We start from the raw sequence: 24,925 nt of genomic DNA on the forward strand, positions 1-24,925 counted from the left end.
GTAATAGCCAGGAGATGAGAAGAGGCAAGGAATCCCAGTGGAGACAGAATTTAAAAGGCCTGTGAACTGCATACCACAAAGTTTTGCAGACTGCAAAGTCTTTAGCTGTCAAAATTAGAAATTCTCTCTTGCATTAATATTCATAGCAATACTTTTTAAAAACTAACTTACAGTGTATAGTGTACTATAATCTGTCTTTTTGTATGTCATTTATTTTAAGCCACAAATATTATCAGTTTACTTTTAGCTTCTGGTCATTTTATCTCTCTAGTCAATGTGCATTTCCAAAGTGACTTTGTGTTTGAAATCACGGTTCCAAAATAAATAGCAAGCAAAAATGCATTATTGCATCAAAGCAGTGTATAACAGTGTTTCTTTTCTGACTAGCTGCCAATTCTGAAACAGCAGAAATTAAGAAGAAAGTATCCATGTCATTTTCATAAAATACAGAATTGAACTCCATGTTTTTTTTAAGAATGAAGGCTTTGAAAGATGCTTCCCCCACAAAAAAAAAAAAAAACAAAACCAAAAGAACAGCAAGAACTAAATATAATGATAAATTTAAGCTTTAGACCTACTTGTTTATATATCTAACCTAATATTCTAAAATCATGGGCTACCTTCATATGGGCTTTCTTTTTCTTAATTAGACAGTACTGTACATTTCTTCCATACAGAAAACTCCTCATACTACCTTATTTTCTGGAGAATTTCATTGGATTCAGTAGAATTATTGAACAATTTCCTTATTCTCTATTCCTAATTGCCAACTTAATTTCTGTTGCACCAGAAGATTTTGGCTCCACCAAATCATTGGGAATAATAGTTCCAAAACCTCTCAAGTTCTGTTAACTAACACTCTGTGGATTTGCAAGGAAGTACATGGGTCAAATGCCTAGTAATATCTGTAAGTGTATTACTTATAGAATGTTATATATATTTGCAATTTATATGACATATCACTTATATAATTTAATATCTTTGCATGGAGATTAAAGGAAATAATTTATTTTGGGAAAGAGATCTTTTCCTTAATCAAAAGATTAAGAAAAAGATAGCCAAAGATTGATTGCAAACTAAGACAATGTAAATCAATATTCTGTAATTAAATCCAGGAATGGTTCCAGCATGATTATTTCATTTGCTACTTTATCTTAATGAAAGGATTTGTATTTATTTAAAAGGGTATAAGTTAAGATTAAAATAATGCTTCATTTTCTCTGACCAGGTCGTCTTTGAGCCATTATATCATTAGGTCAGGCGTAATTTTTTTCTCCTTTAGAAATAGATTAAACTATTTTAAACTAATATTTCAAAACACAACTAAAGACAGACATTTATTATAAATTAGACACTTCTTGGCTGCTTTACAGAAAAGCGTTGCAACACAGATCTTTATCTCTGAGGGAATTTGTGTCTTTTTTAATGAACGTTTATCAAAAGCGGCATCAGTTCAGTTTCTTATAACACTAAAAGCAGTATATTAATTATTAAAAAGTATTTTTAAATTATGCCTAGCTGAATAAGAGGATGAGATATGTGTTTAATTTAAAGATCTCTGTCACACATTTCTGTCACAGAAACTGGACTTTATCCTTTCACAATCTTCCCAGGAAATAACCTGCTTTGAATCAAAGAAGGTTAAAAGAAGTAAATGCATGCAGGTCTTGTACACATTCCCAAGACTCAGCTGCTCAACCAGAGACAACCAACCCATTCAATTTCTTTCCAAATTGGGATTACTCCAGCCAAACAAATAATTGCCCTGATGGAATTGTCAGCTCTATTTGAAAGACAAAACCATTTTTGTGGAAAAAAAATTTTCTACAGCATCATCAGGGTGGTTACTATGAAAGGTGATTCACGAAGTGCAATTATCTTGACATGAGAGGAACTCAAGCTAGTAGGTGTGAGACAGTGTATGGAGATGTTGACCTGAAGTGAAGGCTGGGTTGTATCTAATGGAATCTGCTCTTAACCCAGGTTATATACCCAGAAAAATACTCGAACTCAAGCTTTCTCTTTCAAGCAAGCAAAAGCAGAACAAGTGCATTTATGCTCAGGAACGTTGTATCTGAGTTATAAAGAAGAAATACTGGAATGGGTTTAGGGCTCTTCAGGCTCATATTCATTAAAAAGTTGTCTTTTCTGTTCTTCTGAAAGCAGCCATTCTTAGGTGCAACTTTACTTCTGGCAACTTAAAACTGCTTACTGTGGAGGATAAGCACCACTGTAAAGTTCAGTAGCATATGCCATCTTGGCCAGGGGTGGGCAGGGTGGATATTTGCTTTTTTCTCACACTATCACCTAAAATACCAGGACAGTATTTTCTCTTTTGAAAAGAGAAGATACTATGCAAAATGACATTCTGCATTCAAATCCCTGGCCATGAGAAATTATGCTAATTTGAAATTCTGTCTTGTCTAAAATGTTTGCCCCCCTGACCATGTATATATATACATTTATTCTGAACTGAACTTTTCCCTTTAACAGGCTGATGGATTGAGGCTGCAGTGGAAAGGGAGATTTATGAGTCATTCTTTAAAAATATAACTCAAACTAAAAAAAAACTTTGAAAACCTGTGAAAAATGCTAGCTAAAGTAGTATTGACTGGTAGAAATGTCTCTTTTTGAAAGCTGAAAAGCTTTTGACAAGCTGAAAAGCCATCTTAGAAATTCTCAGTGGTCTGGGTCTGCTTCTGTCTATATGGTTTTTTTAGTGTATATTTATTGTAAAATCTCAATTGTCAGTTGAAGTTCCAAGACAAAACCAAATTTTAATTATCCACACAGTTTTCAGAGAAAGTTAGAGGGAGAAAAGGTACAAAGAAACAGACACTTTCACTCTTTTTCACAATGCTGGCAACTGAAATAGTTTTTGAAAATATTTATTGGATAGAGAAGACATACTTGATATGTCTAATGCTCTCCATGTTTCTCTACAAGTTTTTCTCCAGCAATGAAGTAGCACAATATCGGATTACAAAACACGCTCTAGGAATAAACCCCATAGTTCATGAAAGAAGTAATTTCAAAGATTACCTGTACTTCAAAGGTAGACATGCTTCTTGGTAATGAATATGCTGGAGAGAAAAAAAAAGATATGTTGACAAGTACTTTTGTCACTAATGTACAATTCAAGAGCCTGGCAAAATAAATATGCTTGTTTACTACAAGCACAGGATAAGAATAAGGATTAATTTAGTTATTAATTGCCCTCTCTTTTAAGTAACTGGATTTATGGGTGTCACTGCTAATTGCCATGCCATCATTTAGTAATCTTCATTGGCTTTCTGAGCAAACTTTAAAAGTTTGTGTAATTAGTTTGGTTTTGTCATCCAACAGCCCATTTTTTCTCAATTAATCATCACTAGCATTCCTAAACAAGCAGCAGCAAGTACATAATGATACCACTGCACAATATTTTACAAAGAGAAGCTCAATTTAGACCAGCTCTTAGCTGGCAGTAGTATGGGAGAGGGGGTTCCTATTGCAAAGAACTGGATTAACATGACAATATGTGACATATTGTAACTGTAGCCCTCGATATACTCAGAGAAGATATAGCTTTGGCTTTAAAAATTAGCTTGAACAATAGCAGTTATAAGTATAGAGAGGGTGAACAGATGAAGAAGAAATTCTTTACGTCTTGGGTTTTTAAGAAGGCATTCTACCACCAGAAAAACGTGTTCTCACTGCATGTAGCGATTCATTTCAGGGGCTTCTGTTTCCAAGATCTTCCAACTTTAGAAGACAAGGGACATGTAGATTTCTTCTAGTGTCCCCCTACACAGACCCTAACTCAGCTGTAGAAAGAAGGGAAACTTCTGATGTCACAGGGAAGAAGGAAACAGGTTCCTGAGAAAAGAGTTACAGATCCTAAGATGATTTCAGATCCTCTGATTTCAGTAACACATGAGGAGTTGCATCTTGTCTAAACTGAAGTAGGTATAGTCACGTTTTTTCTTGCCAGTTCCACACTCCACCTCCAGTACCAAGTGATTGCAGTGTAAATACTAAACTTCATCCATATCATAAATTACTTAATTCCAATTTTATTCCTAAGAAACTGATTATATGGTTAGGAAAAAATATATATCTAAAGGTCTGTATCTGCATCAGCTTCTCCATTTTGCTACAAGAGAGGTGGTGCAACATACACTGTTGACCAGCAAGGACTCACTTTTCCCATTGCTCTGTGACATGTCCTGGAGGACTGTGCAGCACTGTGCTGGTACTGCTGGAGGAAGGGAAGCTTTGCCTGCCACCCCAGCAACCCACACTGCTGCTATAACCTTCTCTGTGGCCCTCCGTGCTCCTGTACTCTTTTCAGAGGACTGAGAAGCAATTAAAAGGTGCCCTCAGAGAAGCTGTAGCTGCAGATGTGAGCAGGCAGCACTTCAGAGCATCAGATTCCTGTTGTGGCTAGTAAACTGCAGTGAAAAGAAACAGCATTTTAAAGTAAAGCAATGTAAGAGATGAATGCAGCTTGCACCAAAAGGGTGTCATTTTCATACCTGCCTAGATGACTTACCAGCCATCAGCGCTTCTGTGTGAAAGGTGCAGCCAGACCTAAAGCAGTTAATGCCTGTGCCAACTTCAGAACCAGCCATAGAGCCAAGAGCAGCTTAGGTAATAAATTATACTAAATTTGCAGGGTTGTGACACTTTCCTTGTGACTTCTGGTATTTCTGAGCAAAGCCACTCACCCAGTTAGCCTTTTAGTACACTCAAGAATACGCCAGGGAGGTGGACTGTGTGTGAAGTTTGTCTCACTTTGTCCTGGTTTTGGCTGCAATAAGAGTTAATTTTCTTCCTGACAGCTGGTATAATGCTGTGTTTTGGATTTGGGATGAAAATAATGTTGATAACATACGGATGGTTTCAGTTGTTGCTGAGCAGTCAAGGACAGCCCAGCTTCTCATGCTGGGCTGCCAGCGAGCAGGCTGGGGGTGCACGGGGAGCTGGGAGGGGACACAGCCGGGACAGCTGACCCAGGCTGGCCAAAGGGATATTCCATACCACACGACGTCATGCTCCGTATATAAACTGGGGGAGTTGGCCAGAGAGGTGCCATGGCTCAGGACCTAACTGGGCATCAGTCGGCAGGTGATGAGCAATTGTGCTGTGCATCACTTGTTTTGTATATTCTTTTACCATTATTATTATCGTTATTATTATTCTCTTTTTTTCCTGTCCCATTAAACTGTCTTTATCTCAGCTCACATGTTCTACCTTTTTTTGTCCAATCCTCTCCCCTGTCTTGCTTGGGGGAGGTGGGGGGAGCAGAGCAAATGGCTGTGTGGTTGTTTTAGCTACCTGCCAGATTAAACCATGACATACTTCCTACAGTCTTGAGTAAGGAATGCCTTGCTGACATCTACTTGCCTCAATTTATGCCTAATTTTATCAAGTGAAGTGCAAAATTCAGATGAACACATTTATTCATAATATGCAAAATAAGCAACACTGATAACAAATGTTCATAAAAAGGAAACGGCAAAGGGACGTGCAAACTACAGCTCATCTAATCACACCAAGATAACACCAGAAAAATCTCTACTTTCCACATGCATCTGATGTTTTTCCTTATTTGTATTCACCCAGTGGTTAAATAGAAAATTTTCATAACAAAACTCATTTTATTGTAAGTCTGTAATATGCATTGCATTTTCATGTAACTAAGTGATAAGGCAGTGCAATGAGAAGATCAGACTAGGTGGGCTTTTGTCAAAAAGAAGTTCTAGTATTTCTCTTTGAATTTGCCCTTTCCTGTGTTATAACACCAAGCAGTAAAAAAAAGGTGGTTAGTGGTACATCTACTTTATACAACCCAGTGGTTTCCCGTCAAATCAAATGTTGACACACTACAAGTGAAGCCAAGTTTATAGACTGTAAATCCAGAGTAGAAAGCACAGGTGAGTAACATCTAAATGATCAGCTATGCAGTTAACCAGAGCACCCTTAGCAGATTGGCTCTGTTTCAAAACTAACAGAAGACAGACAGGGTTAAAGAGAAGTCAGAAACTTCATGGGAAGACACATGAAGACACTGTTCTAAGGAGCGTGGGCCTAGAGGGAGGCGATGGTGCCCCAAGTCCCTTGTGAGGGATGAGCAATGACTGGTTTTCTCAGAATTAGCTACAGAAAAGATAGGGAACTACTCTGCTAAAATGTTTGTGTTCCACAAAGTGATTAATTCTGAAGATCGTGTTAAGGTTAGTTCTCTCCATCTTAATGTAGAGCACTTTGGTATTTTATTTATTTTTAATTTGATTTGTTGAATAACTTCTGGAATTTTAGTCTCTCCTCAGAAGTTTTTTAGTTCCTGTGATTGGTTTTCTTGCAAATGACTCCCCTCTTGCTCTAGTCTTTAAAATTCCTTTACTTATTCTTAATATAACTGTTGAGGCATTACAGCTGGCACTGTTTCTTACAATTTCCCTTTTTAGAATATAAATTTCAGATAATTTTTGCTCCTTATTCCAGACAGGTTTTCCACCTTTGTTTTGGAGAAATTCCAAATGTTTTGTATACTCAAGTGTCTAAGTGTTTTGGTCCAGCAGGTTTTACTAACTTGTTTAAATTTATTCAGGGTTGTTCTTCCAAAATCTGAACATTAGTTACAAATCTAGTTTTGCTTGCTGCTTTATTTAAAATAAACCTGCTTGTGATCGTGTTTTTCCAAGGTTATTTGGTGTCATAAATCCTCTGTAATTTCCTCATTTCTTTCCAAAGCTAGAACACAAAAACCATCACCTGTTCTGACTGATTTGGTGACTACTTGATACAGAAAACTTTTAGCTAACGTGTCTGAGAATTACGGAGCACTAGCACTACTATTCATGTTCATTTATCAAGCTGTATCTGGGAAGTGAATGTGTCACATAATACTATCCCTGATGATATACATCTTCCTAGTCTCATAGACTTGATTATCCACTACCCTTCTATCCATCTATAGCAGACATACAGAACTAAACCTAAAGCTGGGGTGAAGGGCAGCTTTTATTATCCTTCTCTATAATGCTTTTCCTCCCAGCAGATCCTATTTGATCCATACTTTTGATTTTTCCTTTCTCTGCCATCCTTCAAATCATTCATGTCTAATGAAACATCACTCTGTTTCACCTTTCCAGGTAGCAGTAGCATATAATCTTTAACACTTTCATTCCAGGCATGGTTGTTAGTCATCTCAGCTCTAGAAAGATCAGAGACACAGAAGAATCTTATACACCACGCTAAACTTGTACTGTCACATGACTACCCAATTAATGATTTTCTAATGAATGAAAAAAAGAAACAAAAAATTGATGACTCAGACTCTGCCACTGTATGACTGTATGTGGTTTCATCTAAGTCAGGGGGTGAGGTTGTGCAAAAGATGTTTCGTTTTTTCCTCCAAATTAAAGCTTACATTCTGGTTAATAATATAAAGAAATGGAACTTAATAAGATTATTCAATGAGGCCATGTAAGCAATGTAAATCAAAATATTTTACACAGTGTAAGCTCCTCTGCATAAATTGAGGAATCACATATCTATTTTTGTCCATTACTAGGTAAAGATGTATGAAATTTAATATACCCCTTTATGGAAACTCTCAGTCAGCATAGCCATAGTAAGAAGATTATCTGCTTGAGTTCACTGACCAGAAATGCAGAACTGGAGGAGGTGGGGGATGATGGACACAAAAAGTATCTTTGAATGTGACTGCCTTAATATTTTACTGATTATTTCTGGTACAATCTTCCAATTATCATGTTCAATTACATGAATTATGCTCTTATGGAAATATTTTATCTGTTATTTGTTAATATTACAAGGTTTCCAGCACCATCCAAGTGGTAGCCCTCAATCATAGAAGTAATCAATACTCTCTGGATATTGCTCTTTTCATTTACTGCAAAGAGATTTTCAGTTTGCAGCTGAAGCTGTTATTAGTATTTATGGATGCAGTCCTGTTTTGTTTTGTTTTTCTAATATTTAACTGTCTTACTACGCCTGTATTCCCTACAACAAAGTACAACATAGTACTTATGTAAGAGCAAGGTTACCTATTCCTTTTTATTGAAAATACTTTGATTGATCATGCTACAGTTTCCCGGTATTTGATAAAGCAACTGTTGTCAAGTTATAGTGGCTTTCCCGTATTGGCTTTCAACTTGGCTGTTATAGTCATTGAAGTGATTCATCAAAATTCACAGTGAAACTTGAACAAATTTACCATAATTTCCTTGGTTATGTCTGGATATTAGAAAATAGCACTGCATTTTTCCCAACCTGCTGAAATGTATCATCCCAGGTCTGGGCAAAATTTTTCTGCTTAAATGTCTTAAATTTCAAAGGGGGAAAAGTACCTTAACAAAATGGTCACATATCTCAATGGACCTTTCAACAAAGCTGTACCGAATTTCAGTTTTGCACACAAAATCAAATCTGCTTTCAAGTTGTTTTGCTTTCTCTGTTGGTAACTAGTCTCAGCAGTGAATAGGTCTGTAAAGCAGTTGTGGGTTTTTTCTTTTTCCTTCTTTCAGCAATCCATAATTCTCCATTTGTTTAATCATATGTAGTTTATGTAGTTGTATACTGATTTAGAATTTTCTCAATATGTAACAATGTCTTTTTTCTAATTAAAAATAAATCAATTTTCATTGTTGAGTGCATAGAAATATCTAGAAAAGAAACGATTCTCACAAGTTTGTATATAGCTTTATACGCAGTGATATTCCTCAGAAAGCTTATGTGCATATCTCATTTCACATTCAAGTAAAGTGAAGCAAGGGCTGGAGGATTGTGTTCTACCTGCCATTCTTAGAATAACTGCCTTCAGTAAATCAGATAACTTGCTCCCTTCCCAAAGGAATACCTATCATCCAAATGCTTCTAATTAATGGCAAAACTTGTCACTGCTAAAAAAAGATCCAGGGGGGAAAAAAAAAGTTAAAAAAATCACTCAATTCACAAACACAGTGAGAATAACGAAGTTCAGGACGTCCATTCAAATGTCATGCAATACAGTTCCAATCGTCTTCCAACTTATTTCAAAGGCAGTCATCTCTGATGCTTCAAAAATACACAACTCTTCCAAGTTTTTTTCTGACCAGGAATAAATAGACTATTCACTGCCCAGTTGACCCTGTGTAGGGAGACCAATACAATAATGTGTGCTAGAAATTATTTGACGTCAATACTGGGCTAATATCACAACCTTGAAAAAAAAAATACATTAATTAATACCTGCATGTCAAATAATTTGTCATCTTAAAAAGTGTAAGACACTTTCTGGATTACATTTTGCTTAACTTCTGCTCACAATTTTTTTAAATAATGTTCAACTTTGGTTAATTCCTTTTTTTTATTTTAACTTCAAAGCAAACATTTTATTTTAGTAACACATGCAAATCATTGTAAAGTATATGAAATCAAAAGGAATTTATAAATTATTTTTTTTGTATCAGCAAAAGTATTGGACCACAGTGTTCACGTAGAGTGATTTATTTATTCATCTATTTCAGACTTTTATTATTTACTTTATTATTGTTGTTGTGGTTTAACCCCAGCTGGCAACTAAGCAGCACACAGCTGCTCACTCACTCCACCTCTGGTGGGCTAGGGGAGAGAATCAGAAGAGTAAAAGTGAGAAAACTCATGGGTTGAGATAAAGACAGTTTAATAGGTAAAGCAAAAGCCACACATGCAAGCAAAGCAAAGCAAAGGAAGGAATTCATTCACCACTTCCCATTGGCAGGCAGGTGTTCAGCCATCTCCAGGAAAGTAGGGCTCCATCAGGCATAATGTTTACTTGGGAAGACAGACACCATCACTGAATGTGCCTCCTTTCCTTCTTCTCCCAGATTTATACGCTGAGCACAATGTCATATGGTATGGAATATCCCTTTGGTCAGTTGGGATCAGCTGTCCCAGCTGTGTCCTCTCCCAACTTCTTGTGCACCCTCAGCCTACTTGCTATGGGGGCAGTGTGAGAAGCAGAAAAGGCCTTGACTCTCTGCAAGCACTGCTCAGCAATTATGAAAACACTCCTGTATTATCAACACCGATTTCAGCACAAATCCAAAACATAGCCCCATTCAAGCTACTGTGAAGAAAATTAACTCTGTCCCAGTCAAAGCCAGCACAGTTCTGTTGCTAATTGGTACCTTAATAGGAAGCCACAAAGAAAAGAGAAGAGAGCAATTGAGTTGCACTATCCTAGGAGGTTGTACTATGAAGTCAGAAAATGCACACTGTATATTTAAAGTAAGGCTTATTTGTATAGTAGTAACCCCTCCTTTAAATAGACAGTAACTAGGGTCTGAAGATGAATGCTGGGTGTGCTATTTTATTACCACAATAGTTTTCTGCACTGTGACAAATGAAAAACAAATAGCAATGCATGGTTCAAAGGATACGATATTTCATGACTGATGAGGGAGCACACATCTCCAGGGGACAAATTAAAGACAAAAAGAGGAGGCAAAAAGGAAATTTGTATAGAAAAAATAGGAACTGTTACAAAAAGCTATTAAAGAAAAACTGCAGAAATCACAGAATCATAGAATCTTTGGGTTGGAAGGAACCTTTTAAGGTCATCTAGTCCAACCCACCTGCAATGAGCAGGGACATCTTCAACTACATCAGGTTGCTCAGAGCCCCATCCAACCTGACCTTCAATGTTTTCAAGGATGGGCCATCTACCACCTCTCTAGGCAACCTGTGCCACTGTTTCACTACCCTTATTGTGAAAAATTTCTTCCTTATATCCAGTCTAAATCTGCCCTCTTTTAGTTTAAAATCATTACCCCTTGTCCTATCACAACAGGCCCTGCTAAAAATTCTGTCCCCATCTTTCTTCTAAGCCCCTTTTAAGCACTGGAAGGCTGCAAGAAGGTCTCCTTGGAGCCTCCTCTTCTCCAGGCTGAACAACCCCAACTCTCTCAGCCTGTCCTCATAGGAGAGGTGTTCCAACCCTCTGATCGTTTTTGTGGCGTCCTCTGGACCCGCTCCAACAGGTCCATGTCTTTCCTATGCTGAGGGCTCCAGAGCTGGATGCAGGACTCCAGGTGGGGTCTCACCAGAGTGGAGTAGAGGGGCAGAATCACCTCCTTTGACCTGCTGGCCACGCTGCTTTGGATGCAGCCCATGATACGGTTGGCCTTCTGGGCTGCGAGTGCACATTGCCAGCTCATGTCCAGCTTTTCATCCACCAGTACTCCCAAGTCCTCCTTGGCAGGGCTGCTCTCAATCCCTTCATCCCCCAGCCTGTGTTGATACTGGGGGTTGCCCCAACCCAGGTGTAGGACCCTGCACTTGGCCTTGTTGAACCTCAGGAGGTTCACACAGGCCATTCCTTGAGCTTGTTCAGGTCCCTCTGGTTGGCATCCCATCCCTCAGGCATGTCAACCACACCACTCAGCTTGGTGGCATGTGCAAACTTGCTGAGGCTGCAACTCGATCCCACTATGTCATTGATGAAGATATTAAACAGTATTGGTCCCAATACAGACCCCTGGAAACTACAGAAGTTTCCATAATTTCTGTACTAGAAACTTATTTCTTAAAAGATCCTGCCAAAGCATGTTCCAATATAATTAGATCATACGAAGTATCTGTTAAAGTGAGTATATTTACATATGTATACATCTATACAATTAATCCACTGATAATTTTGCAATTTACTGTACACTTTTTAAAGTTCAAAATTCTTGCTCTGTATTTTGAGGCTAATTGGCGTACTTAGTAGTGTGACTAAGAGCAGGTTCAGTCCAAATTATTCAATATGTCTCCATATATTATCACTGGATTAAAGTGTTTTGCTCTGTGACGTATGTATTATCATTCTTGGTATACAGTTCCCATGCCCTTCACTACACTCATTTATAGTTTCTAAAGGGTTTTTCTCTTCTAAGATGAAACTTAGAACTCCAAACTCTCCATGTTTGGAGGCAGTCTGAAAGGACTCTGGAAGCCCAAGTTTTGTAAAGGCATTGAGTCCAGTAGGTCCAACATTGTTCAGGTACCTGATCATTTCTGTGTTTGAAAAAGTTATTTCCACCAGACACTTCAAAAATTTTCCCTCAGCAGTATTCAAACAGGTAGTAATACGGTCCTAAAAAAAAAATCACCAAAGCAGTGGGAACACAAACCCTTTGGACCATTTGCTAAGAAGGCAAATCTGTAACCACAAAGTAATTTGAACATTATATAGATTTGTTGAAGGTTCTTTTGTGGTTTTAGGTTTTTGCTTGGTTTTGGTGGTTTTTCTTCCCTAAGGTCACAGGAGTTATTTCATCATGGTGTTGCTCATCTGTTTTTAAGTTCTTTCTGGATAATGTCTCTTCATTATGCATAGGGCAGAGATGTGTTTAATGTAACATTATTCTCCCAGTTCTTCATGGAAGTCCAAAAGTAGTTTATTTTAACTACTTGCCTGTGTGTTTAGTTGACCTTATTCCCATCATGCACTTTCTCCCTGGGTGTCAGTGCTATCTGGAAGAATTTCATGTCAGAAATGCTACCATTTAATACGTTTTAGAACCCAGTGAAAGGTATCTATACTCCAGTGAAGTTGTTTGTCTCATGCATGAAATGATGAAAGTTTGGAGCCACTTAGCAGTAAAAGATAATTTGTAAGAATCCTAGTCTCCAACGTTAAGAAATACTTCCTATCAGTGAAGGGATGTGCGTGACACATTGGTTCTGCTCCAGGAGCTGGGTTCAGTTCCAGGTTTTGTTTAGGAATGGTGCATTTTGTTTAGGAATTTAGCTTACAGTGCTTTGGGCATGGTTTTGGTGCCACCCTGAGAGGACCTGCCATGGATGAAGGGGACAAGTTGGGGAATGGGTCTCTGGTTCCCTGGTCAGCTACTTCCATGGATGCAGCAGGAGAGGCAGGGCATGACAGAAAGCATGAGAAAGAAGAGTTTCAGTTGCTACTGAAGTTTATAAGATTGGCCAGGTCTTTGAGTCCTGTGCAGATCTGAATTACGTGTCAGGCTAACTGGAGAACATTATGTTTCCATGCTAGGTCTGGTCCAGTACATACAGTGATATCATCTTACAGATCATGTTGCATGCTTTATTGTGAGGTGACATAACTGGGGTCTCAGAGGGTAGAAAATAAAGGGAGCAAATTAAAGATTCATTGGCAAGGTTTAGCTTTGTATAGTAGACAAGCCAGTAATTAAATGAAAAAGGCTTTTCCAATGATTCTTAACATACTCAATACCAGTCATTAAGTGATGAGTCATGTGATAGGTAGACTATATATAATCATAAAATGAAAGAAACTTGGGTCTGAATTTTGCACAGCAAACCAATTTCTCTTTCATCAGTATTAATAAACCTAAGGGATTAGTCACTCCCTCATTCAACTTTTGGTTTGTGCATGAATCTTTCCCGCTTGTGTTTTCTTAGTCAGTAGGTCACACAAGACCAGCTAAGGTTCAAACCAGGCCTTTCAGGCAGTGCTTCCAGAAATAAAGAGCATCTGAGTGTTCACTTACAACATAAGAATGGGTATAAATTAGAAATGGCAATAATATATATTCATCTTCAGGAACCTTTTATGAATTCATTGTAAGAAAAATGAAGCACGCTTTTACAGTTATCATAAATAATGTATCTGAGGAAAGGGTAATAGATTGTACTGTCTTACAGAGATCTTCCATTGCAAAGCTAACAAGAGAAAAAAGATCATCCATTATGTAAGAAAACTCATTGTAATTTCTCCTTGTACTTCAAATAAAAAATGGTCAGACTACATACAGTTCTTAAATGCAATTAATCATGTATTACTTCAGATAAAATTGAAATGTCTAACATGAATAAAATACGTTTTTGCCTTTGTGGGCAGGAAGAAATTATCAGATATTGTTTTCTCACTTTTACTCTTCCAATTATGTCCCCATAAGTCTGTGCCGCAGCAGATATGTCCCTGGAGACACTGTGTCTCATGGAAGGGACTGCAGTCTGTGGGTAAGTCCAAGCCGGAGCAGGGGCAAGGGCAGTTCATTGCAATGTGTGGTCCAGTCCAAATGGGCCAGGGGAGGAGATTGTAATGGAAATACCTTTAAATGGTTATAACCTATGATTTGAGTTGCATGTTACGGGAATTAGTATAGCAGGAACACCTTGCTGCTAGCCAGACTAGGAGCAAGGGGAAGAATTCATTGCAGTGTTAAACTCTACAACGTGGCCCAAAGGGGCCAGTCATGGAGATTGTAATGTAAATACCTTAAAGTTGTTGTAACCCATGATTTGACTTCCATGTTTTAAGAATTACTGTAGCAGGAACCACAAGAACAAATGGAGGACAAACCTTACAGGTAGCAGTACAAGTGCAGCAGTGACCTGACCTGAGCTGGCTTTGGTGCCCAGTAACTCCACACAACGCACCACCTCTCCTGTCCTGAGTGACCACCGTAAGAGACGGAGCCCAAAGTCATGGGTTAAATGAACTCAGTGGACATTTCATGGACATTTGTGGACATTTTACAGACATTTTACAGGGGTGTTCCATAGACTAAGGGAATAATATCATCTGTGCATTATATCAAAGGATGGGAAAGGGAGTGGTGGTTAATGAGGTTGTATTGGATAGTGTGGTACCTGAGCATGACGTAAATGATATGGAATAAGGGGTGGATACTGTCCTGGTTTCAGCTGGGGTAGTGTTAATTTTCTTCATAGATGCTAGTATGAGACTATGTTTTGGATTTGGGATGAAAAAATGTTGATAATGTGCTGATGTTTTCAGTTTTTGCTAAGCAGTCAAAGGCTGTCCAGCTTTTCCTGGTGGCCTGCCAGCGAGGAGGCTGGGGGTGCATGGGAAGCTGGGACAGTACACAGCCAGGACAGCTGACTCAGGCTGGCCAAAGAGATTATTCCATACCGTATGACATCATGCTTGGTATGTAAAACTGAGGCAAAGAAGAAGGAAGCGGGGGGTGGGCGGAGGTGTTTGGAGTTATGGTGTCTGTTTTCCCAAGTAAACATTATGCCTGATGGAGCCCTGCTTCCCTGGAGATGGCTGAACACCTGCCTGCCAATGGGAAGTGGTGAATGAATTTCTTCCTTTGCTTTGCTTTGCTTGCGTGCGTGGCTTTTGCTTTACCTATTAAACTGTCTTTATCTCAACCCATGAGTTTTCTCACTTTTACTCTTCTGATTCTCTCCCCTAGCCTACCATGGGGGAGTGAGCAAGCAGCTGGATGGTACTTGGTTGCCAACTGGTGTTAAACCACAACACTGTAAAAACTCAATGCAGAGGAAAAATACTTTGTTTAATTTAGACAGACCATATTATGCTGGTTAGATATGCTTTTCTTTTCCCTCAAAGCAAAACACTGCCTTTCTTTATGTCTCCTCTCCTTTAGGCCAGATTTCTAAACGTAAAGAAATCAGACTCAAGTAGATGTCTCTAATTTCATTGACTGATACCAAGCTGTGCTGTGATAGCTAGGAACTTTGATGGCACGTGTAAGCCCTTGTTAAACCAGGCATGCATCACCTATTCTTCCTACCCTACCATCCTTAAATTCTGTCTACCCTTTAGCATGATCTTTCCTTTGACTTCTTCACTGACGCTCCAAACATTGCAGGAGGTTGTCAAAATGCAAAACTACTGATCTGTAAAAAATTCTACTTTTGCTTTGATATGATTTCACCTCTTGGGCTTATCATTTCAAAACATTAATGTTAAACTACAATATAGCTGATTTGGATTTGTAGACAAATACTGTGCTTAGCAGCAGTTTCTAAACAGCTTAATGCATAAAGATAAAATAATGACATAGAATCATAGAATAGCTTGGATTGGAAGGGACCTTTAAAGGTCATCTAATCCAACATCTCCTGTGAAGAATAGAGTTGACCTGTGGGTTTGCCCTAATGCAGAAGAAAATTGAAAACAGGTAAAGTGTTTTATTCCTCTCCCTAGAAACAAAACATCAAAATTGTATTTGTTGCCACAGTGCAGGACTCTCTGTTTGGAGTTCAAGAACCTTAAACCAGTGAAAATAAAGGAAAAGCATCAAAGACTCCTACTTTTATAGTCTTAAAATAAGAGTCATTGTGCCTGAAGACTGAAAGAGACTTTTCTTCACAACTCACACCTGACAATTTCACTGTATGTGGCCGTATGAGGTTGCAAAGTTAGAAGCTTAAATGGACAACATGTCTCATCTCCATCATGGTTAGAGTCGTGGAGTTGAATCACTTTTTTTAAGAGATCCAAATGAAACTTTAGAACTCTGAACTAAGATTTCAGCTCTCAGATTCACTGATGAAAACTGTTGGAAAAGAGAAAAATCTCTATAAGCATTCAACTACAGTTTTCTCCTAAATCTTTCATGCATGTGTTTGTGAGGAAGGCGAAAAGGAAGGATAATGGATTTGCCCACAGAGAATGTACAGGTGCTTCGCTCATCTTTCCAAAGGAGCTGTTTCCTTACTGTCTTAAGTTATCATCTTAGAGCTCTAATATCATTATTGAAACGATGCATCATGTACACAGTCGTTACATAAAAAACTGCCAGTGGCTATCCACATAAAAAAGGCCTGTGGAAATGTAAAAGGCTGGATTTGGAGCATTTTGAAAAAAATTACTGTCATATGTGAATGCTTTATCGCTTGCAAGGTCATTAGAACTGCCCTCCCTAAGACACACCTTCTATCAGATCAAGATGCACTTGGAGAAATGCAGAATACCTCTTTCAGTGATTAACTATTATCACGTTAGAAACTTAAAAACTGCGCTGCAGCATTTTCTCTGTAGTCTAAGAAAATGTGTTTTAAACCACTTAAAACAGTATAGTGAGACATACATTGCATAAAAAAGAGTAGTTCCCAAAGCAACAGACATGTTTCTCTCATTCACCTTCCTATAAAACATTCCATATAAACAGACATGACGATGAAAACCCTGCTAGACTACACATACCTACTTGTGGATGAATGAGCCCACCAAGGCAAGCTGATCCTTTCCACTGGTTCAGAAAAATGTGCCACACATTGCTACCTCAGGGAGGTTTAACTTCTGTACCAACCCTCCCTTTGCCTTTAGCTCACCAGTCTTAATGTCTCTGGTCCTTGAGGTTCTCATTTTCTCATAGGATTAGCCTAGGAAGCCTTCACAGAATAATCTGAACAGCTATAGTATAAGACTACACAAAGTGAAGGAGTTTGACATGATTTTTTTCAAACATGGCAGAAGAAGAAGGAACCCTCAAAATTACCTTTGTGGTAGGAAGATTTGCTACAATGCAGGACAACTGGATTCATTCTTTTCTCTGTCTGGAGAAGTGCAGATTTTCCATAACTCTCCTTGAGACTTTTCTCCACTTTGCAGAAAAGAGCTTGTGTTCCTGGAGGCCAGAAAGAGGGAGAAAGCAGAGGCATACCTCTCTAGCTTGATATTTATGACACTTAATTGTCAAAGAAGAAATCTGGCTTTCAGCCCCTCTGCAAAGGGATTGTTTTTATCAGCTGACATTTATGTAAATGCTTAACTACCCATGGCTGCTGATATTGCCTTGGCAAGGCCATAAATTCATTTTGCTTGCTTTCCTCTTCATGTTCTAAAATGTTTCCCCACCCACACACGCATAAACCAACATGTGTACTTAATTACTTTGCATCTGTGAGCTATGTAAAGCCCAGTCCTTTGGCACAGTCTCTTATCCCTCTGGCTCTTCTGGCAAAATGATAACATTTGTGTTATCATACATACATATGTGTGGCAAAAGTAAGTGTCCACCTACAAAGACATCTCTCTGAAACAACCTCATCTAGTAATTCATTTTATTTTTCTGGACTAGTCTAAAGGCTTATAATCTTCCAAACATCACCTTCCCTTATGTTCTTAAATATGCTTGTCCAGTTCAGGATACAGAGATTTTATTTGAGTTTGAGCACAGCATTTGTCTCCTATAACTGCTATTGCAGCCAGATTTCCCATTCTCTATGCAAAAATTGCACTCTCGGTGCCCAAATTATCTTTCACACCAACTGTATTGTCTTAATACAACTGTTCAAAGGAGCCCAGTACAGTGTCTGTGCAGGTCAGGCCTGTGTCTAACCACTCACTCTCTGCCAGAAATATACCATTCACTTTTGTGGTCAGAATGCTCTTCAGAGATACAAATTTTAAAAGGTTCTGTACTTCACCAGTTCATAAGTAATTTGAGCCACTAATGGCAAAATGAAACATCAGGAATTTAGTTCACTCTGATTATTTTGAAATGGGGGTTGCATGGATGGATTAGTGACATGCTTTGTCACTTTGTCATTACAACATTATGACATCATGTTGTAATGACGTGATGTCATAATTATGTAACTTGCTTGAAGTACTGCAAGTTCTGGTCCTCCTAAGACTGATAAATAATTGGCCAGAAATAACATGGTCATTAAAAGCAGCTTGTAAGTTTGCATCACGAAAAGATTTTTACTGAAGTAGATCTCTTGCAACTTTTTAAGCAACTATGTATGTACTGCAAAATAAAGCATGTGTACAAGTGGACCATCTTATAATGTGTTGCCATTTCTGCAAAAAGCAAACTGAGCAAAAAAGTTTATCTGATGTTCAAGCAAACTAGTAATACTGTTTCTGTGTATTCAATTAATGCTTTTATGAAATCTTGTAAATGGCAAGCATCAGACAATAAAATTTAATTCACAGTCTCCAGAACATCTGCCAAAATTGCCATAATTGCCCACAACCAGGGAAGTGTATCTTGCTGCATGGTTTAATACCAGATCTGCATTACAGAGGTTAGTCAACTTTATTCTTTTTTCAGTCTACACCTTTTCTAAAGCTAAATGTTTTAAATGTCCAAAAATGTGACTTTTTGTTATGTCCAGTCTTCCTTCTCTTCCTAGTACGCCTGATCTCATTCCAACTACCAAATTGCATTTTTAGCAAAAGGCAATTTAAAAAGCGAACCTATGTGTCATTTTAAAAGTAAAGACCAATTTAAGAAACATTGTAATAAGGACAGTCTTTTAAACCTTCTTCAAGGCAACTACAAGCAATTTAACTGTGGCATGTGCAAAGAATTCTAATGACACCGATTAACATATGTTTATTTCTAATTTTTCCACTTTTCACCCATCCCCAAGAGATATTTTAAAGGCTTGTTACTTAGCAAGAACAGCTAAGAAAACAAACATCTCTTACATTTAGCAAGCATCACTGCTCACTAATCTGAAAAATCAACTAGTACGTCTTTGCCAAAACTGCAGAGAGGGGCAAAACTGGTCTTACCCACACTGCTAATTTGTACTGAACCATTTATTGATCTTTCTTTTTCTCTTGTACCTTCCCACAAGAAGTGCTCCCATTTTCTTTTATCAGCATAATCCTCCTATGGAAATGTTTCACCTCCATATAATGTCAATAGGCATAATATCAACTGACATTTTGGAAGAGCTCACCAGAAAGAGGACTAGTTCACAAGACATTAATTAACATCAGTTCAGGAGATGTAGAATGGTTGGAAATAACCAGCTGCCCCATTCGATTGTTGCTTTGGTTTGGTCTGTTTTCTCCTGTTCAGAGACACAAGACACCAGGGCAGCAGAGTATGAACCTCTATCATTTCCTGCTCTTCTGTGTGGGCTGGGGACAAGGCCTTTGCTGGAGCACAAGTGAACCCTGGTTTGCCACCCAGATCTGATGGTTCTTCTGGGCTTACCTTCTGCCATCCCAAAGAAGGGAAGGTGAGAGCAGAGCAAAGGAAACTTCAGATTATTCATGGCTGCAACAGGGATATTATTTTCTGGGTATAAACAGTGTTTTTGTGTTGGAGAGCTGGGAGGGAGAAATGGGACAGACGGTATGTATGTGTATGAGAGAAAGAGAAAGTATACACAGCATATGTTTTCCCAAATCTAAATCTTAAAAGAATGATTTTCTTCAAATTTTAATCACAAAGTGATTTAAAATATTGCAGGCTGAAAAATCCCTTTACCTGGAAAACGAGGACCAAGTCATTAAAATCTTGCTAAGAATTTAATAACTGGGTCCCATGTTACCCAACATCACTAAAGCAACCGTCAGACTGTGTAGGCGCCTTAAACAACAAGACATCTGGAGGATGTGAAAGTAAAAATACTTCACACTGGTGACAGTGTTGGCCTCAGTTAGTAGCTGTCTAAAACAAGCCTCTGTGCTCATATGCATCCAATAGACGTCTACTTTTTCTCTCAAGATCTGATTGAATGAGTCAAATCACTACTGATCAAATCTGTCAGACTGACAGCACAAAAAACATTCCTACATTGACCCACAAAAACCGTTCTCAGGGTACAGATGCAGAACAACAACATTCTATATCAAGGAAGCACAAGAAAAAAAACAGACTAGTCATGTGGAAGGACCCCTACCTAGTAATTGCAAAAGGAGAAATTAGGACTTAGAGGAATGGTATAAATTTATCAGAAATTCAGCCTCTGTTTAGTAATCAGATTAAATTGCATTTGGAAGTGGACCCACTCTTAAATATGTGCAGCAACCAGTTGAAGGTAAGGTTCCTCTGACAAAGTTGATTAAAACAATGATTTTTCAAACAAAATAGCGAGTAATGGAGCACTTAAATATGAAAATGAAAGCAAACACTGTGCCAATAATGCTACCTGCAATCACGTTTCAGAGGATAATGTTTATGAGAAAGGTGTATACATATGAAAAACATTGTGCAAGGTTTAAGATGGACCCAAGTTGGGAGTAGATAATTTCTTTGAAAAGAAATCTGAGTTAGAAGTAAAATCAATTTTATCATTCCAGACTTACAGAGTTGTGAATACGAATATTATGTTGTGTTTCTGTTCCTTAGCAATGTAACATATGTGAGGGAACTCAAAAGAGACAAATCCCTACCTTTTCTGTGAAAGGTCAATATGGAAATTAGAAGCAGGAAAATACCAGGTGACATAAGCTGGCATGCACAGCCAAGAAGTCACAAGAATGAATATTTCAACTGCCTTGAACTACACAATTACCTAAAGCAAGTAAGAACAAGTTCACTTTTGAATTTTTAAAATAAGAAATTTTAAACCTTTCAGACACAGTTGTCATTAGACAGATTTTTCTCAACAAAAGTTCTGATGAAATAAGAATCATCTTGGTAGAAATGTTGGTCTCCTCTCACTCCACGTAGGGGAAGATGAAACTATATCTGATACTTGGTATATTTCAGTTGGCTGTTTAGTAATTGTCTGGAGACAGAAAGTCTGACAGAGGTCTGTTTCATTCACAGTCTCTTTTCTCTCTCTGTTTCTCCCTGCTTTTACATATATACATGTGTACGTATGGATGTATGGATGTATAGCAACATCAGATTCACACCAGAAGAGCCAGTCCAGACCGGACTGCCTCATGCTAGGATGTGCTGGTTTTGGCTGGGATAGAGTTGGGCTGGGGGCGCATAAGAAATTGTGAGGGGACACACCTGAGACAGCTGACCCCAACTGACCAAAGGGATATTCCATACCATATGACATCACACTCAGCAATAAAAGCTGGGGGAAGGAAAAGGAAGGGGGAGACGTTTGGACTTATGGCATTTGACTTCCCAAGTCACGGTTACATGTGATGGAGCCTTGCTTTCCTGGGGATGGCTGAACACCTGTATGTTGATGGCAAGTAGTGCACGAATTCCCTGTTCAGCTTTGCTTGCATGCACATCTTTTGCTTTAGTAATTAAACTGTCTTTGGCTCGGCCCATGAGTTTTCTCACTTTTACACTTCCAACTCACTCCCCCATCCCACCGTAGGGGAGTGAGCAAGCAGCTGTGTGGTGCTTAGTTGCTGGCTGGGGTTAAACCATGACATAGGGTCTCATGCATCACTCCGAACTTCCATCCCAGCACATTTTCCCAGATGAAGACAGCAATACATATTCAAGATAAGTGGTCACACCTCAACAAGATGATTTTACAAGTTCTCTATACCTTTTCTTCAGCCTAAAATAGTCTCCCACAGGCAGGCAGTTACACTGAGGATAGTGGTCCATATGTCCTACTTCAGTGTCAAGCACCCTAGTAATAGAACTGGCATATTTCTACTATATCGAGGAGGTTGAACCAGTTAACTAACATCTGTAGAGTTCCAGTCTGTTCAGATGCTAGTGGGGCTGAGAATGAAATAGTGATCAGTTACTCAGTGCTGTCAACGAGGAGTGGCCTTTAGGTATATCAAAAAGAAAACCCTGAAGTATGTGGTGCATTTTAATGTTGAAAACAAGGAGGCATGTGTATTTGGAGGTTCCCTGAAATGCTGTGATGACTTAGCTAGGGATTTGTAAGTCATAGTTTTTGAATTCATTATCTACTGTGAGAGTTAGAAAGGACTTGGATGTTGCATTGAGCATAAGTCATTTGGTACCTAGAATTTTTTTTTTTTTCCCCCCAAGTTCCCCTATTGTAGAATGGAATAATAGACCTTTTCTAATGCACTTCAACTTTGTGACAATAAAATATTATAGGTGGTGATACAAACAGATTTTTTGATAACGGGAGGTAAATAAACTGGAACTAAGACTGCAAGAATCCTGGAAATACCTTTGTTATACACTTAAAAGAAGATGCCAGAAAGCAATGTTGAATTGAGAAGAACCTAAAAGAAAAGGTAGGACTCTCAAGATGTGGAGTTATTACCGGATCCATAGTATTGCATAGTGTAATATATTTCTTCAGGATCCCAAACAGGAATTAAGACTCAGTTTCTGTGTACTGGACAACATATGTTCTCCCAGTCACAGAGGAAGATGAGGAGCTGATAGGTAAACAGATCTCTGTTGCAGTTTAAGAAGGACAAGCTAACAGCCAGGGTCACAATACTGTTCATGTACAGTTACTAGTCTGAGCAGCAGTGGACAGGAATGGTTTGAACATATCCCCCAAAACAGAAGAAAACCATGATGGTATGTAAGGAAACCCTAAAGAAACTGTGATAACACAGATTAATCCACAGCAGAATCTCCTAGAGGCATCCTCTGCATCAAAAAAAAAAAGCCACAGGTTACTTTATTATCAGAAGATCCCTGGGGCTAGTGGGATCTCTAAGGTGCAAGGAAGAAAAAAGAACATAGCCTCTTCACTTTCCTGATGTTGTAAGTGCAAACATCAAAGGAAAACAGCACCCAAAAGGGAAAGGATAGAGTATGGGAAAAGCAACAGAGCTAAATGTTGAAAATAACCAGGTAAAAACCCATGGACTGAATCTGACATGATACTTTTACTTCTTAGTTGCATTCTTTTGGAGCCAAAAAGAGAAAGCTCTTAACATGACTTGTATAGAATAGATATTTTCTGAATACCAAAGCCATTCTATGATATTTTGTGTGTCTGTCTCAAGGAATGGCTAAAATAAAATCATAATGGTTAAATGTAATTAGGCATTTATTGTCCTTTTCTCAAAGGGGTGATTTATTTCCAATTATTGCAAAGGCTATAGACAGCCCTAGCTGATTTTCTCTAGGAAAAGCTTCTGCAACTCAAACTAACACTAGGCAAAAAAAAATTATTGCTCCTTTTAAGCAAATGGAAAAGAACTGTTGAATTTGGTTTTGTTTGCATTTGATTTTTATAGAGATCCAGGCTGTCCTACCTTCCTAAGCTGGATGCAGCTAACTGGGGAAATTAGTACTGTCAGTGGGTCCCAGTTTGGTCTCCCAAGCAATATACTTGGTATTGAGGATGAAGCTGTACATTGCCAGTGCTGTCCTGCTCACAGCCATGAATAGTGGATGTGTTTCTGTTATGTCACTGGAAACTGCTAAAAAGAAAGCAAAACTTTTTGTACCCGATGAAAAAAAAGCATAGACCACATGCAGGCCACTTACTCTTCTCAGGTGCTAAAAGGTGTATTTCCTTTAAGGCCATACCATCACCAGGATGTAGAGAAAACCAAGCCTACTATATGCCAGCAAAATGCTTCTTGTGGGGACATAATTTCAACCACATCAGTGGCTCCAGAGCGGCATCCTTACATAGGTATCTGCCAGTTCTGCACAAGAGTCACAGCTAGCCAAGCAAAGCAAATGGGTTTGAGCAGGCACGTGCAAGATGCGGAAGTCCAAAACACAGGTCTAGAATAATGCTGCTCCAGTATTATTTTACCAAGCTGTGCTAAGTAACATCAATAGTCTCTGCTTTTATTGAGGTCTTCTCAGGAAGAAGCAGTGTGTCAGCAGACCAGGCACATGTGGCATGCAGCTTTCAGCATCATCACCAAAGGCAGGGAGAACAGTAAGAAATGTGGATTGTTCTGCAGGTATGCAAAAAACATCAGGTGTGCGGGACTACAGCAAAGCCACGGCAAAAGATTTTTGTTGTGAGGATCCAGCATTGTCCTCTCTGTATGAAGCCTTTATCTAGAGACACGTACTTGGACTTCATCTGAGTTCAGAGAAACCTTTGTTATACACCCTATGAAGGAGCTAAACAAATTGCTCTAAGAAAGGACAGACAAAATTGTCAATGCCAGGAGAATCAAAACAAAAGATAGATACATTTGGAAGAAAAAACAAATATAAGAAAGTATTTCATAATATCTATAATATGTCCAAAGTAGTACTTCTTTTGACTGTGAAGGTGATGCTCTTCTTGTCCTGTACCATCTCATGTTAAAATTTCTTTAGTATATTTTATACTGCATGCTGTTTCTTTAGAGCAAATAAGGTATTTGTTAACTCTAGGAGACTCTAACTACGGGGAAAAGCCTGATAGTAACTAAGAATTCAAATATACAGAAAGTAGACAGTAGGATCCCTGGAAAACAGGCATGTGAATACACAGCAGTAAGAATGCAAGTTTCTCTTTGTTTTGCCTTCACTTCTTGCAGAGTTCTGCAGAGGGTAACTTAAAATGGAGTTGGTGGGAGGCAGAGAGAGAAAATTAGTTTTCTATTAAATAGGTATTT

Source organism: Phaethon aethereus, assembly GCF_964289735.1.
Source record: "Phaethon aethereus genome assembly, chromosome: 3".
Taxonomy (NCBI): domain Eukaryota; kingdom Metazoa; phylum Chordata; class Aves; order Phaethontiformes; family Phaethontidae; genus Phaethon; species Phaethon aethereus.